This window comes from Rana temporaria, chromosome 13 (genome assembly GCF_905171775.1).
Source record: "Rana temporaria chromosome 13, aRanTem1.1, whole genome shotgun sequence".
Lineage (NCBI taxonomy): Eukaryota > Metazoa > Chordata > Amphibia > Anura > Ranidae > Rana > Rana temporaria.
The window spans coordinates 54,065,434-54,080,955 of NC_053501.1; the positions used below are offsets into that span (position 1 = coordinate 54,065,434).

Below are 15,522 nucleotides of genomic sequence, written 5' to 3' on the forward strand. Positions count from 1 at the left end.
TACCTCTAAATGAGGTGAGATTTTTCGGGCAACCAAAAAAATATAGTGACAACTAGGTCATAAAAATATATAAATTTTAATACATTAATTTACAGCATAAACATTTCATAATGACAACATTAATTAAAAGAAGGGGGGGGGGGAAGGAAAAAATTATTACTGCTGGAAGATCACCACACACCCCAGGACTAGGCTAAGGGTATAGGTGATCATTAATCCGACGCGTTTCAGATGTCTCAGTAATACATCTTTCTTCAGGGAATAGAAAGCAGCAAGAGTTTTTCCTAAAACAAAAGAAAAGTATATAATAACATACAGAGTATATACCTGTAACCAAAGATTTGTTCTTTGACATTTGCAACATGTAGAGAAAAGGGGGAGAGATGGAAAGCTCAATATGTAAAAGGAAAAAGGAACTCACCCCTTTCCAGACACAGAGCGCCTAGATCATCCCCATGGAGCTTGTGTGTAAGCCGCAATCAGGGCAACCAAACCAGATGGTGTACTTAATGTCCATAACGATCCCCCAATCCAGAGGACTCCATAACCATGGGGGGGTGGAGTGACATAAGTCTCCACAAAGGAGTCAGCAGTCATAGGACAAATAAAAAGTATAATGGCTGGGGAGAGATTTGGGTAAATATGTACAGGGAGGGTATTAGATTCTTCACTAAAAGGTGAGACCAAGAATAAAAACAAACTCCCTAGAATGTACTTACCACTCCCAATGCATCAGCTCAAAGGTGAACAGCCATTCCAGTCAAAGAAAGGAAAGCAAACTTGACCAGAAGACAAAATAACCTCCAGCTCCAACAGGTGAGGGGAGGAAAGTGAATGCTGACAGGGAAACCCCCCCTGACTACCCTTTATACTTACTTTGAGGATGATGGACCTCAGGTGTGGATGATCCATTCACTCCGGCGGTGTAACAGCTGTTCCTTGAATGGAATAATTGGTTGTAGGTGGAGCAGTAAATAGACATTTGGGGATCAGCTGAAGTGATTCCTATCCTCCAAATTCCCCATGTTTGACGTGCAAACAGCGCGCCCACTACTGACGTCAGCGTCAGGTGGCCGAGCTCTGATCAATCAGGGCACGACACCGTGGACATGCCGCCGGTGACGCGCCTCCTGCGCGTCACACAGCACATGACTCACGGCGTCTAGCGTGATCCCAGAATACCAAAGGGTCATGTGACGACCGCGCACCCAATCAGGTGCATGAGACGTCAGACGACCGAACGCGAACGCAACACACACAGTGGTGCCACCCACTGTACGCGTCACAGCGACGCGAACGAAATGCGCCCAACGACCAGACAGGGAGAAACAAGGAAGTGTCCGCACAGAAGGGGCGGAAATCACCACCCGCTCCAGAGATCCTAACAGTCCATAGATTTAGACAGCAGCAATAAAATTGCAGTTTCGGGGCATCATTAAACAGGGGACCCGGGGAAACAAGAGAATCCAAAAGCAAAAAACAAATACAGGGCAAAAATGGAACCATTGGAGGAACGTTTAGTGGAGTGAGGGTAAATTCCTGAGGATAGGGCAAAGATATTCACTGTGCCTAGATGTCTCAGAGCTGAAAGATAAGAAAATCTGACAGTTAAAAGGGAGATAGAGTCACCACTGCCGGGTATGGGAGAGCCTCTAGGGCATAAAATGCCCCTGGGGCGGGCACCAAGGTGCTACTCTCCCCCGGCAGTGGATGGAGGAGCCCTCTTGTGATTGGTTAAGATAAGACCATAACGGACATCAACAACATCCAGAAAGGGCCGGTGAAAAAGCGGTACTTGACACATATAGCTCCTGGTTGGGAAGCCACAGGGTGCACTGTCAACAAATCATCAATGGTTGATCACAGGTTTACAGTCAAAGATTTCATGTATAAATCCAAGAAGAAAACTTTTAGCTCATACATTTACAAAATTATAATCATACAATAATTTACAAATATAAATCCTACTTATTACAGATCTCAACCTAAGATCCCAGTATACCACAAGGTACAATTAAGGTTAGAATAGGGAGGGGGGGAGGAGAGAAGGGGGGTGGGGGGACAAATTTTAACAGTTAGTCGGTTCAGGGGAAGGGGAAGGGGCAGTGGGATGATATCCCAGTAGCATATGGGGGCTAGTCCGTTTTCCCCGAACTGAACCCCTCTAGGAAGGGCCTAAAGCTCTCCATCTCATTGAGTCCTGGAAAGGTTGTAGCTTTAAGGCATCTGATCCAGCGCATCTCGCGCTGGAGGAGTACCTTGTTCCAGTCCCCCCCACGTAGAGGGATATGTATTCTGTCAAGAACGGAAAAATTGACTTTGGGCATATGGTACCCATGTGCTTTGGCCACGTGTCTCCCAAGGGGTAAATATAAATTGCCAATTCTCATGGAATGCATGTGTTTTTCCACTCTTTTATAAAGGGGTTGTTTGGTCTTGCCAACGTAGAAGGAACCACACTGGCACTGCATGAGGTAGACTACTCCCCGTGTGGTACAGTTGGCAAAATGTTTTAGCGAGAGAGTCTCCCCATTGGGCAATGCCAGTGTGGTCCTCCTGCCAATGACCTCACATTGCGCGCAATGTCCACATGGGAAGGTCCCATGGGTCTTGCAGGGGTCCTTGGTAGAGTTGCCTTTGTATTCGCTCCGAACCAAAATGCTCCCCAGTGAATCCGCACGTTTAAACGTGAGCTGAGGTCTATCCAAGAGTAGATTTTGGAGGATGGGGTCCTCAGTGAGTATAGGCCAGAATTTCGTTATTATTCTTCTAATTCTTGCATGCTCATTTGAGAACCCCAAAATTATCCTTGAGTTGTTTTCTTCAGATCTAACATTTTGGGATTTGGTTTTAAAAATCAACTTGCGTCTGTCTAAGGCTTTAACTCTGTTAAACGCTTTCCGAAGACAAGTTTTGGTGTATCCCCTGGCGGATAGCCGAAGGGAGAGTGCATTACATTGTTCGTGGAAGTCATCTTCCATCGAACAGTTTCTCTTAATTCTAAGAAACTGGCTATAGGGTATAGACCTCTTGAGGGGTTCGGGATGAAAGCTACCCGCATGTAATATGGTATTCCCAGCGGTCTCTTTCCTAAAAAGGGTGGAGTAAATTTTACCATTGGGATCTTTTTTAATTTTAATGTCCAAAAAACTGATTTCTGATTGATCGTGGGACATGGTGAAGAACAAATTAAATTTATTGATGTTCATAAGTCTCAGAAGTTCATCGAGGCCACTTTGCGGTCCATCCCAAATAATAAAAATATCGTCGATGTAACGCTGCCAAATTAAAATGTGGGCAGCGCACATCGACGCATTCTCTCCCAGGAGGAAATCCCGCTCCCACTCCCCCAGGTACAGGTTGGCATAGGAAGGTGCACAGCACGTTCCCATAGCCACACCCTGTACCTGGAGGTAGTGGGAGCCCTGGAAGAGAAAGGTGTTATGATACAAAATAAATTCTAACATAGTAAGGATGAAGGCGTTGAACTTGAAATCAGTGGTTGGCTGCTGCTTGAGAGCCTGTTCAACAGCCCTCAACCCAGATGAATGGGGAATGCTGTTGTACAGGGTCTCAACGTCGACGGAGACCAAAAAGGCGTCCGTCGGTATCGTCATATCTTCCAGCATTTGTAGCAGATGTATAGTATCTTTAGTGTAAGATGGTAAGTTGAGAACGTGTGGTCTCAAATATTGGTCAATGACCTCACTGACACCTTCAGAGATTGAGCCATTACCCGATATTATCGGTCTCCCTGGAGGGTCCACAAGGTTTTTGTGGACCTTGGGGAGAGCATAGAAGGTGGGTTGTCTGGGATGTTGGACCCTTATAAAGTCCCATAAATCTTTAATTATGACTCCTCGATGAAAGAAGTCATCGACGAGATCATAAAATTGTTTATTGAAGCCATCAACCTGAGCTGGCGTAATTTTAAGATAGCATTCCTTATTATTTAAAATTTTGAGACACATTCGCTCATAATTATTGTTGTTCATCAAGACCACATTTCCCCCTTTGTCAGAGGCTTTGATAGTAATGTCTGAAAGATTTCTAAGAGTTTTCAAAGCTAGTTGTTGTTCGGAACTTAGATTTGAGTGGACACTGTCCTTTTTCATGGCTTCAAGCTCTTTGGCAGTTTCTCTGACGAAGTGGGAAATGGCTGGATTTTGATTGAGTAAAGGAAATTTATTTGATCTTCGTTTAAATCTAGACATTGGATCCTTATTTATGGTGTTATCCTCATTATCCAATTCCTCCAAGTCCTCATCATCCCAAGCTCCATCCAAAGTCTCATTTTCTTGAAGCAGGAGATTTAAATCCCTAAGGGCTTTGAAATCTGCTGCCTTAAGATTGGGGGCCAGTTCTCTAAGTGGATCAATGTGTTTTGCATATAGGCTTTTGTAGAATAGCCTACGGGCAAACAAATGAATGTCTTTGACAGCATCAAATATGTTCGTACCCGTATTGGGACAAAAAGAAAGTCCCAATGACAAGACCTCATGCTCGACAGCTGTGAGGCTGTGGGAGGAAAGATTGATGATGTTCAAACCTCCTCCTGATTTAGATTCGGTAGTGTAGGGGGTATGTCCATTATTGTTAAATTGGGGGATGCTGCTGGCATCCCCCTTTTGTCCAAAAAATTATCCAATGCAGTACGTTGTGTTTTGGGAATAGTTCCACTATCTTTTTTGGGGAAAAGTCTGCTTCTACCGGATGATTGATCCTTAGTGTCCCCATCAACTACTTCACTCGATGGAGTCGTTTTTTTTCTAGGATTATTGGTAACCTGAGATAGTTGTGGTACTATTGCGGCCTTTTTGTTGGCCTGCTTGACTTCCCCCTCAAGGTTTTGTTTGAAGGAGGCCCCTTTCCTTTTTGATGCTACACGCCCCGTGTTGGAGGACATGGAGGAGGAGGAGTTTGATGGAGTATCAGAGGAGTAGTCTTTATGTATGCCATCTAGTTTGCTATTTTTCTTGGGGTTTTGGTTTCTAAATCTTTTAATATTGTCCCATTTATATGCTCTCCCTTCACGGAATGCGTTTTTGTCTCTCCAGTACTTTTTTTCTTTTTTAATCAAAATCGATTTACTAAAGGTTTCCAAATGCTCCTTGAGTTTTTGTTCAAGATTAGCATATTCCTCTAAGGATTTTAGGGGAGTCAGGTTAACGTAGAGGGCTTCAATTTCATTGTCCAGCACTTGAAGTTGCTGACGATATTCGTTTTGTAGCAGTTGCATTAGATTTTTTGAACATTCATCTAGTCTGGCCTCCCAATTACTTTTGAGCTCCTTGCTAATTGTATTCAGGATCGGAAAGATCTGAATACGTAATCCAATTGGATTAATATGTTCACTAATGTATCTTTCCATGGACTGTATATGCCAATGCAAGGCAGCTTTTTTCTCAAGAACCTTAGTCAGGTTAAAGAAAAGGGATGCCAGATCAGATGTAAGTTGTTCCTTACCTTGGTAGTTCTTTTCAATTTGGGTCATAAGTTCTTCCCATTGACCACCCTTAAGATCCCCCATGATGTAATGACACTGTCCTAATCGCCCCTCCTAACCAACAAAAAAAAAAAAAAAAAAAAAAAAAAAAAACAAGACCAAAAAAGACCAAACAAACAAAGCAAACAAGGGGGGGGGGGGGGGGAAAGGGGGGGAAAAAAAAGGGGGGGGGAAAGAGTGGAAGGGGTTTTTTGGCGAGAAATGTTTTTAGACAAAGACAGTCATAATTTCTAGTCCTCGAAGGAGGAAACCCAAAAACATATATGAAGATGGGTAATTTAAACAGGCTCTGGACCCTGCTCTCATGGAATTATCCAATAGAGTACAGGGAAATATAAACCAGAGTCTGAAAAAAAAAGGGAAAATTATTACTTTTAGAAAAAAGTAGGATCCATGCCAAGATACATGAGCCTAGCGAGGTATGTGGGTGTATTATCCACCCTATAATTTATGAAAGGATTTGGCTCATGTATGGAGGCATGAGGTTGCCAACATCTCTATATCAATTGAAAAAGATGAATACCTCTAAATGAGGTGAGATTTTTCGGGCAACCAAAAAAATATAGTGACAACTAGGTCATAAAAATATATAAATTTTAATACATTAATTTACAGCATAAACATTTCATAATGACAACATTAATTAAAAGAAGGGGGGGGGGGGAAGGAAAAAATTATTACTGCTGGAAGATCACCACACACCCCAGGACTAGGCTAAGGGTATAGGTGATCATTAATCCGACGCGTTTCAGATGTCTCAGTAATACATCTTTCTTCAGGGAATAGAAAGCAGCAAGAGTTTTTCCTAAAACAAAAGAAAAGTATATAATAACATACAGAGTATATACCTGTAACCAAAGATTTGTTCTTTGACATTTGCAACATGTAGAGAAAAGGGGGAGAGATGGAAAGCTCAATATGTAAAAGGAAAAAGGAACTCACCCCTTTCCAGACACAGAGCGCCTAGATCATCCCCATGGAGCTTGTGTGTAAGCCGCAATCAGGGCAACCAAACCAGATGGTGTACTTAATGTCCATAACGATCCCCCAATCCAGAGGACTCCATAACCATGGGGGGGTGGAGTGACATAAGTCTCCACAAAGGAGTCAGCAGTCATAGGACAAATAAAAAGTATAATGGCTGGGGAGAGATTTGGGTAAATATGTACAGGGAGGGTATTAGATTCTTCACTAAAAGGTGAGACCAAGAATAAAAACAAACTCCCTAGAATGTACTTACCACTCCCAATGCATCAGCTCAAAGGTGAACAGCCATTCCAGTCAAAGAAAGGAAAGCAAACTTGACCAGAAGACAAAATAACCTCCAGCTCCAACAGGTGAGGGGAGGAAAGTGAATGCTGACAGGGAAACCCCCCCTGACTACCCTTTATACTTACTTTGAGGATGATGGACCTCAGGTGTGGATGATCCATTCACTCCGGCGGTGTAACAGCTGTTCCTTGAATGGAATAATTGGTTGTAGGTGGAGCAGTAAATAGACATTTGGGGATCAGCTGAAGTGATTCCTATCCTCCAAATTCCCCATGTTTGACGTGCAAACAGCGCGCCCACTACTGACGTCAGCGTCAGGTGGCCGAGCTCTGATCAATCAGGGCACGACACCGTGGACATGCCGCCGGTGACGCGCCTCCTGCGCGTCACACAGCACATGACTCACGGCGTCTAGCGTGATCCCAGAATACCAAAGGGTCATGTGACGACCGCGCACCCAATCAGGTGCATGAGACGTCAGACGACCGAACGCGAACGCAACACACACAGTGGTGCCACCCACTGTACGCGTCACAGCGACGCGAACGAAATGCGCCCAACGACCAGACAGGGAGAAACAAGGAAGTGTCCGCACAGAAGGGGCGGAAATCACCACCCGCTCCAGAGATCCTAACAGTCCATAGATTTAGACAGCAGCAATAAAATTGCAGTTTCGGGGCATCATTAAACAGGGGACCCGGGGAAACAAGAGAATCCAAAAGCAAAAAACAAATACAGGGCAAAAATGGAACCATTGGAGGAACGTTTAGTGGAGTGAGGGTAAATTCCTGAGGATAGGGCAAAGATATTCACTGTGCCTAGATGTCTCAGAGCTGAAAGATAAGAAAATCTGACAGTTAAAAGGGAGATAGAGTCACCACTGCCGGGTATGGGAGAGCCTCTAGGGCATAAAATGCCCCTGGGGCGGGCACCAAGGTGCTACTCTCCCCCGGCAGTGGATGGAGGAGCCCTCTTGTGATTGGTTAAGATAAGACCATAACGGACATCAACAACATCCAGAAAGGGCCGGTGAAAAAGCGGTACTTGACACATATAGCTCCTGGTTGGGAAGCCACAGGGTGCACTGTCAACAAATCATCAATGGTTGATCACAGGTTTACAGTCAAAGATTTCATGTATAAATCCAAGAAGAAAACTTTTAGCTCATACATTTACAAAATTATAATCATACAATAATTTACAAATATAAATCCTACTTATTACAGATCTCAACCTAAGATCCCAGTATACCACAAGGTACAATTAAGGTTAGAATAGGGAGGGGGGGAGGAGAGAAGGGGGGTGGGGGGACAAATTTTAACAGTTAGTCGGTTCAGGGGAAGGGGAAGGGGCAGTGGGATGATATCCCAGTAGCATATGGGGGCTAGTCCGTTTTCCCCGAACTGAACCCCTCTAGGAAGGGCCTAAAGCTCTCCATCTCATTGAGTCCTGGAAAGGTTGTAGCTTTAAGGCATCTGATCCAGCGCATCTCGCGCTGGAGGAGTACCTTGTTCCAGTCCCCCCCACGTAGAGGGATATGTATTCTGTCAAGAACGGAAAAATTGACTTTGGGCATATGGTACCCATGTGCTTTGGCCACGTGTCTCCCAAGGGGTAAATATAAATTGCCAATTCTCATGGAATGCATGTGTTTTTCCACTCTTTTATAAAGGGGTTGTTTGGTCTTGCCAACGTAGAAGGAACCACACTGGCACTGCATGAGGTAGACTACTCCCCGTGTGGTACAGTTGGCAAAATGTTTTAGCGAGAGAGTCTCCCCATTGGGCAATGCCAGTGTGGTCCTCCTGCCAATGACCTCACATTGCGCGCAATGTCCACATGGGAAGGTCCCATGGGTCTTGCAGGGGTCCTTGGTAGAGTTGCCTTTGTATTCGCTCCGAACCAAAATGCTCCCCAGTGAATCCGCACGTTTAAACGTGAGCTGAGGTCTATCCAAGAGTAGATTTTGGAGGATGGGGTCCTCAGTGAGTATAGGCCAGAATTTCGTTATTATTCTTCTAATTCTTGCATGCTCATTTGAGAACCCCAAAATTATCCTTGAGTTGTTTTCTTCAGATCTAACATTTTGGGATTTGGTTTTAAAAATCAACTTGCGTCTGTCTAAGGCTTTAACTCTGTTAAACGCTTTCCGAAGACAAGTTTTGGTGTATCCCCTGGCGGATAGCCGAAGGGAGAGTGCATTACATTGTTCGTGGAAGTCATCTTCCATCGAACAGTTTCTCTTAATTCTAAGAAACTGGCTATAGGGTATAGACCTCTTGAGGGGTTCGGGATGAAAGCTACCCGCATGTAATATGGTATTCCCAGCGGTCTCTTTCCTAAAAAGGGTGGAGTAAATTTTACCATTGGGATCTTTTTTAATTTTAATGTCCAAAAAACTGATTTCTGATTGATCGTGGGACATGGTGAAGAACAAATTAAATTTATTGATGTTCATAAGTCTCAGAAGTTCATCGAGGCCACTTTGCGGTCCATCCCAAATAATAAAAATATCGTCGATGTAACGCTGCCAAATTAAAATGTGGGCAGCGCACATCGACGCATTCTCTCCCAGGAGGAAATCCCGCTCCCACTCCCCCAGGTACAGGTTGGCATAGGAAGGTGCACAGCACGTTCCCATAGCCACACCCTGTACCTGGAGGTAGTGGGAGCCCTGGAAGAGAAAGGTGTTATGATACAAAATAAATTCTAACATAGTAAGGATGAAGGCGTTGAACTTGAAATCAGTGGTTGGCTGCTGCTTGAGAGCCTGTTCAACAGCCCTCAACCCAGATGAATGGGGAATGCTGTTGTACAGGGTCTCAACGTCGACGGAGACCAAAAAGGCGTCCGTCGGTATCGTCATATCTTCCAGCATTTGTAGCAGATGTATAGTATCTTTAGTGTAAGATGGTAAGTTGAGAACGTGTGGTCTCAAATATTGGTCAATGACCTCACTGACACCTTCAGAGATTGAGCCATTACCCGATATTATCGGTCTCCCTGGAGGGTCCACAAGGTTTTTGTGGACCTTGGGGAGAGCATAGAAGGTGGGTTGTCTGGGATGTTGGACCCTTATAAAGTCCCATAAATCTTTAATTATGACTCCTCGATGAAAGAAGTCATCGACGAGATCATAAAATTGTTTATTGAAGCCATCAACCTGAGCTGGCGTAATTTTAAGATAGCATTCCTTATTATTTAAAATTTTGAGACACATTCGCTCATAATTATTGTTGTTCATCAAGACCACATTTCCCCCTTTGTCAGAGGCTTTGATAGTAATGTCTGAAAGATTTCTAAGAGTTTTCAAAGCTAGTTGTTGTTCGGAACTTAGATTTGAGTGGACACTGTCCTTTTTCATGGCTTCAAGCTCTTTGGCAGTTTCTCTGACGAAGTGGGAAATGGCTGGATTTTGATTGAGTAAAGGAAATTTATTTGATCTTCGTTTAAATCTAGACATTGGATCCTTATTTATGGTGTTATCCTCATTATCCAATTCCTCCAAGTCCTCATCATCCCAAGCTCCATCCAAAGTCTCATTTTCTTGAAGCAGGAGATTTAAATCCCTAAGGGCTTTGAAATCTGCTGCCTTAAGATTGGGGGCCAGTTCTCTAAGTGGATCAATGTGTTTTGCATATAGGCTTTTGTAGAATAGCCTACGGGCAAACAAATGAATGTCTTTGACAGCATCAAATATGTTCGTACCCGTATTGGGACAAAAAGAAAGTCCCAATGACAAGACCTCATGCTCGACAGCTGTGAGGCTGTGGGAGGAAAGATTGATGATGTTCAAACCTCCTCCTGATTTAGATTCGGTAGTGTAGGGGGTATGTCCATTATTGTTAAATTGGGGGATGCTGCTGGCATCCCCCTTTTGTCCAAAAAATTATCCAATGCAGTACGTTGTGTTTTGGGAATAGTTCCACTATCTTTTTTGGGGAAAAGTCTGCTTCTACCGGATGATTGATCCTTAGTGTCCCCATCAACTACTTCACTCGATGGAGTCGTTTTTTTTCTAGGATTATTGGTAACCTGAGATAGTTGTGGTACTATTGCGGCCTTTTTGTTGGCCTGCTTGACTTCCCCCTCAAGGTTTTGTTTGAAGGAGGCCCCTTTCCTTTTTGATGCTACACGCCCCGTGTTGGAGGACATGGAGGAGGAGGAGTTTGATGGAGTATCAGAGGAGTAGTCTTTATGTATGCCATCTAGTTTGCTATTTTTCTTGGGGTTTTGGTTTCTAAATCTTTTAATATTGTCCCATTTATATGCTCTCCCTTCACGGAATGCGTTTTTGTCTCTCCAGTACTTTTTTTCTTTTTTAATCAAAATCGATTTACTAAAGGTTTCCAAATGCTCCTTGAGTTTTTGTTCAAGATTAGCATATTCCTCTAAGGATTTTAGGGGAGTCAGGTTAACGTAGAGGGCTTCAATTTCATTGTCCAGCACTTGAAGTTGCTGACGATATTCGTTTTGTAGCAGTTGCATTAGATTTTTTGAACATTCATCTAGTCTGGCCTCCCAATTACTTTTGAGCTCCTTGCTAATTGTATTCAGGATCGGAAAGATCTGAATACGTAATCCAATTGGATTAATATGTTCACTAATGTATCTTTCCATGGACTGTATATGCCAATGCAAGGCAGCTTTTTTCTCAAGAACCTTAGTCAGGTTAAAGAAAAGGGATGCCAGATCAGATGTAAGTTGTTCCTTACCTTGGTAGTTCTTTTCAATTTGGGTCATAAGTTCTTCCCATTGACCACCCTTAAGATCCCCCATGATGTAATGACACTGTCCTAATCGCCCCTCCTAACCAACAAAAAAAAAAAGTTAATTGTTAGCCCTGAAAAATGGCCAAAATCATCTACTAGTTGCATCACTTTATCTAGTGTGGTTTCAACATCACCTAGAAAAAACAAAATATCGTCTGCAAATAGTGCAATCTTGTCTTCCCCTTGGTGTCTCCTAAACCCCATTATGTCCGACCTTGTCCTGGCCATTATTGCAAGTGGTTCCATAGCGAGGGCGAACAGAAGGGGGGATAGAGGACACCCCTGTCTCGTCCCTCGCTCTAGTTGGAAGACTTCCGACGTCTCATTATTAATTTTAACTTTAGCTCTTGGCTCACTATATAGTAATTTAACCCATCTAATAAAGCGAGGTCCGATGCCAAATTTCTCTAGTACTTCCCATAAGTATCTCAATTCGAGGCTATCAAATGCCTTAGCGGCATCGAGAGAAATCACCAGAGCCCCCAGAGCGGGCCTTTTATTGTCCGTTGGTATTTGTATATTTAAAAGAGTTCTTCTTATATTGGTAGTTGTTGCCCTGCCTAGTATAAACCCTGACTGATCTAGGTGAATAAGGCTACTGATAAATCTATTTAGGCATGTTGCTAGAATTTTGGCTAAGATCTTAACATCGGTAGGTAGCAAAGAAATTGGGCGATAGGATGAGGGCGTCAATTTTTCCTTCCCATCTTTGTGAATTACTATGATAGTTGCTTCCAGCATTGAGCAGGGGAGTGTACCACCACTTTCAGCCCCCTCCAGGGCCTTTAACAACTCTGGAAGCAAAATCTCGCTAAATTTCTTGTATACCTCGATAGGTAACCCATCCGGGCCAGGAGATTTTTGATTTGGCATCTCGGTTACTGCTTGCTGGATTTCGCTTAATGTGATTGGTGCTTCCAGGGCCTGTCTATCCTTATCAGGCAGGATAGGGACTACTATTTTCTGAAAAAACTTTTCCATGGCTTCTCTCCCAACCCCCCCTTTAGATTTATACAATTCTTTGTAATAATCGCAAAACTTTGCAGAATCACTTGGCCATCCATAGAAATTTCTCCCGCTATTGTCCTTATTGCTAGGATATTTGACGGGGGGAGTTAGTTCTACTCAGGAGCGATAGCATCCGCCCTACCTTCTCTCCCTCGCCAAACTGACACTGCCTTTGTAGGGTTCTCTTATTCTCCGCGTTTCTCAAAATGGCTGTTCTATACTCTAGCTGTTTTGTCAACCATGCTTCCTGCATGGCTGAGGTAGGCTGCTCAATAAACCTTTGTTCTGCTTGAGTGGTCTCGCGGGCCAACCTGCCCTCCTGCTCTCTCCCTTGTCTTTTTACCCTAGCAACCTGCTGTATTAGCAGTCCTCGCATAAAGGCTTTCAGAGAATCCCAGACTATTCCCGTCGGTGCGAATCCTGTATTAATATATACAAAATCTTTTAGTTTAGACTCCAAGGTTCCTGGGTCGCCAATCAACTCCAGCCAACCTGGGTTAAATTTCCATTCATTACAGGGAGACTTTAACTCCAATCTTCAATATTAGCACCAGAGGGGAATGGTCCGAAACCCCTCTGGGGCCATAGTATATTCTCTTTACCAGGGGAATTACATCCTCACTACCCACAGCCAAGTCTATTCTAGAAAGCGTGTGATGGGAGCTGGAATAGCACGAGTATTGGCGGTCCTGTGGGAAATAAGTTCTCCATATATCCCTCATCCCTATTTCCTCTAGGAATCGAGCTAGTCGACCCTCACTAGATTTTTTCCCAGGAGGAAATCTATCCAGGCTTCTGTCCAAAACCTCATTGTAATCCCCTACAGCTATCACAGGAACAATTGTTTTATCCAGTATAAACTCAAGGAGCTTATATAGAACCTCTAGCTTAAATGGTGGGGGGATATACAAATTGGCCAGAACATATGGGCGGTTCTCAATTAGGCAGGAAAGAAATATGTATCGACCTTGGTCATCTATCTGAGACTCAGTACAGGAAAACATCACACCCCTCCCCACTAATATGCTCACCCCCCTTGAGTAGGAGGAGTGCACCGAGTGGAACTGGGATTGAAATTTACGACTATTCAGTAATGAAACTGAGTCCTTGATCAAATGTGTCTCTTGCAAGCATATCAGTCCCGGCATACCATCTTCCAGGAGTGACATAACTGATGTTCTCTTAATGGGATCCCCCATTTCTCTGATACCCTTAACTAAAATCTAGTGGAACCAATTGCCTTCAGAAGTCACCTAATTAGTAAATAGAGTCCACCTGTGTGTAATTTAATCTCAGTATAAATACAGCTGTTTTGTGAAGCCCTCAGAGGTTTGTTAGAGAACCTTAGTGAACAAACAGCATCATAAAGGCCAAGGAACACACCAGACAGGTCAGGGATAAAGTTTTGGAGAAGTTAAAGCAGTGTTAGGCTATAAAAAAATATCCCAAGCTTTGAACATTCTCACGGAGCACTGTTCAATCCATCATCCGAAAATGGAAAGAGTATGGCACAACTGCAAACCTGCCAAGGCATGGCTATCCACCTAAACTGACAGGCCGGGCAAGGAGAGCATTAATCAGAGAAGCAGCCAAGAGGCCCATGGTAACTCTGGAGGAGCTGCAGAGATCCACAGCTCAGGTGGGAGAATCTGTCCACAGGACAACTATTAGTCGTGCACTCCACAAATCTGCCCTTTATGGAAGAGTGGTAAGAAGAAAGCCATTGTTGAAAGAAAGTCATAAGAAGTTTTGTTTTCAGTTTGCGAGAAGCCATGTGGGGGACAAAGCAAACATGTGGAAGAAGGTGCTCTGGTCAGATGAGAACAAAATTTTACTTTTTTGCTAAAAAGCAAAAGCTATGTGTGGTTTAAAACTAACACTGGACATCACCCTGAACACACCATCCCCACCGTGAAACATGTTGGTGACAGCATTATGTTGTGGGGGATGCTTTTCTTCATCAGGGACAGGGAAGCTGGTCAGAGTTGATGGGAGGATGGGTGGAGACAAATACACTGCACTCTTAGAAGAAAACCTGTTAGAGTCTGCAAAAGACTTGAGACTGGGGCAGAGGTTCACCTTCCAGCAGGACAACAAACCTAAACATACAGCCAGAGCTACAATTGAATGGTTTATATCAAAACACATTCATGTGTTAGAATGGCCCAGTCAAAGTTCAGACCTAAATCCAATTGAGAATCTGTGGCAAGACTTGAAAATTGCTGTTCACAGACGTTCTTCTACATCAAATCTGACAAAGCTTGAGCTATTTTGCAAAGAAGAATGTGCAAAAATGTCACTGTCTAGATCAGTGTTTCTCAACTCCAGTCCTCAAGGCGCCCTAACAAACAGGTCATGTTTTCCATTATTTTGCACAGGTGATTTAATCAGTTTCACCACCTTAGTAATTACCACAGCCATTTTATCTAAGGGAAATCGTGAAAACATGACCTGTTGGAGCGCCTTGAGGACTGGAGTTGAGAAACACTGCTCTAGATGTGCAAAGCTGGTAGAGACATCGCCAAAAAGACTTGCAGCTGTAATTGAAGCAAAAGGTGGTTCTACAAAGTATTGACTCAGGGGGGCTGAATACAAATGCACGCCACACTTTTCAGATATTTATTTGTAAAAAATAATTGAAATCCTTTTCCTTCCACTTCACAATTATATGTCACATTGTGTTGGTCTATCACATAAAATCCTAATAAAATACATTTAAATTTTGGGCTGTAACATGACAAAATGTGGAAAATTTAAAGGGGTATGAATAATTTTTCAAGGCACTGTATATCATACATATATATCTGTGGTAAGTCTGCCACAGGTATCTTCTCCTTACACCTAGAAACTGATAATCTACTAGTTTATGAAGCCCAGAACTTCTGAATGAAAAATACAGGTGAACACTATTGCATTCTGGATGGAGGGTTATAATTAGACATGTGCAGTTCGGTTTGTTTTCAA

General features: G+C 43.3%; 2 long non-coding RNA genes across 2 annotated transcripts; both read right to left on the reverse strand.

Moving 5' to 3' along the window:
* Positions 1 to 254: 254 nt before the first annotated feature.
* Positions 255 to 1,979, reverse strand: LOC120920880. Its single transcript, XR_005744799.1, has 3 exons — positions 720 to 1,979; positions 422 to 620; positions 255 to 284 (listed from the first exon to the last, which is right to left on the reverse strand). It is a non-coding gene; the product is annotated as an uncharacterized LOC120920880 (long non-coding RNA).
* Positions 1,980 to 6,281: 4,302 nt separating this feature from the next.
* Positions 6,282 to 8,006, reverse strand: LOC120920883. Its single transcript, XR_005744800.1, has 3 exons — positions 6,747 to 8,006; positions 6,449 to 6,647; positions 6,282 to 6,311 (listed from the first exon to the last, which is right to left on the reverse strand). It is a non-coding gene; the product is annotated as an uncharacterized LOC120920883 (long non-coding RNA).
* Positions 8,007 to 15,522: the final 7,516 nt, after the last annotated feature.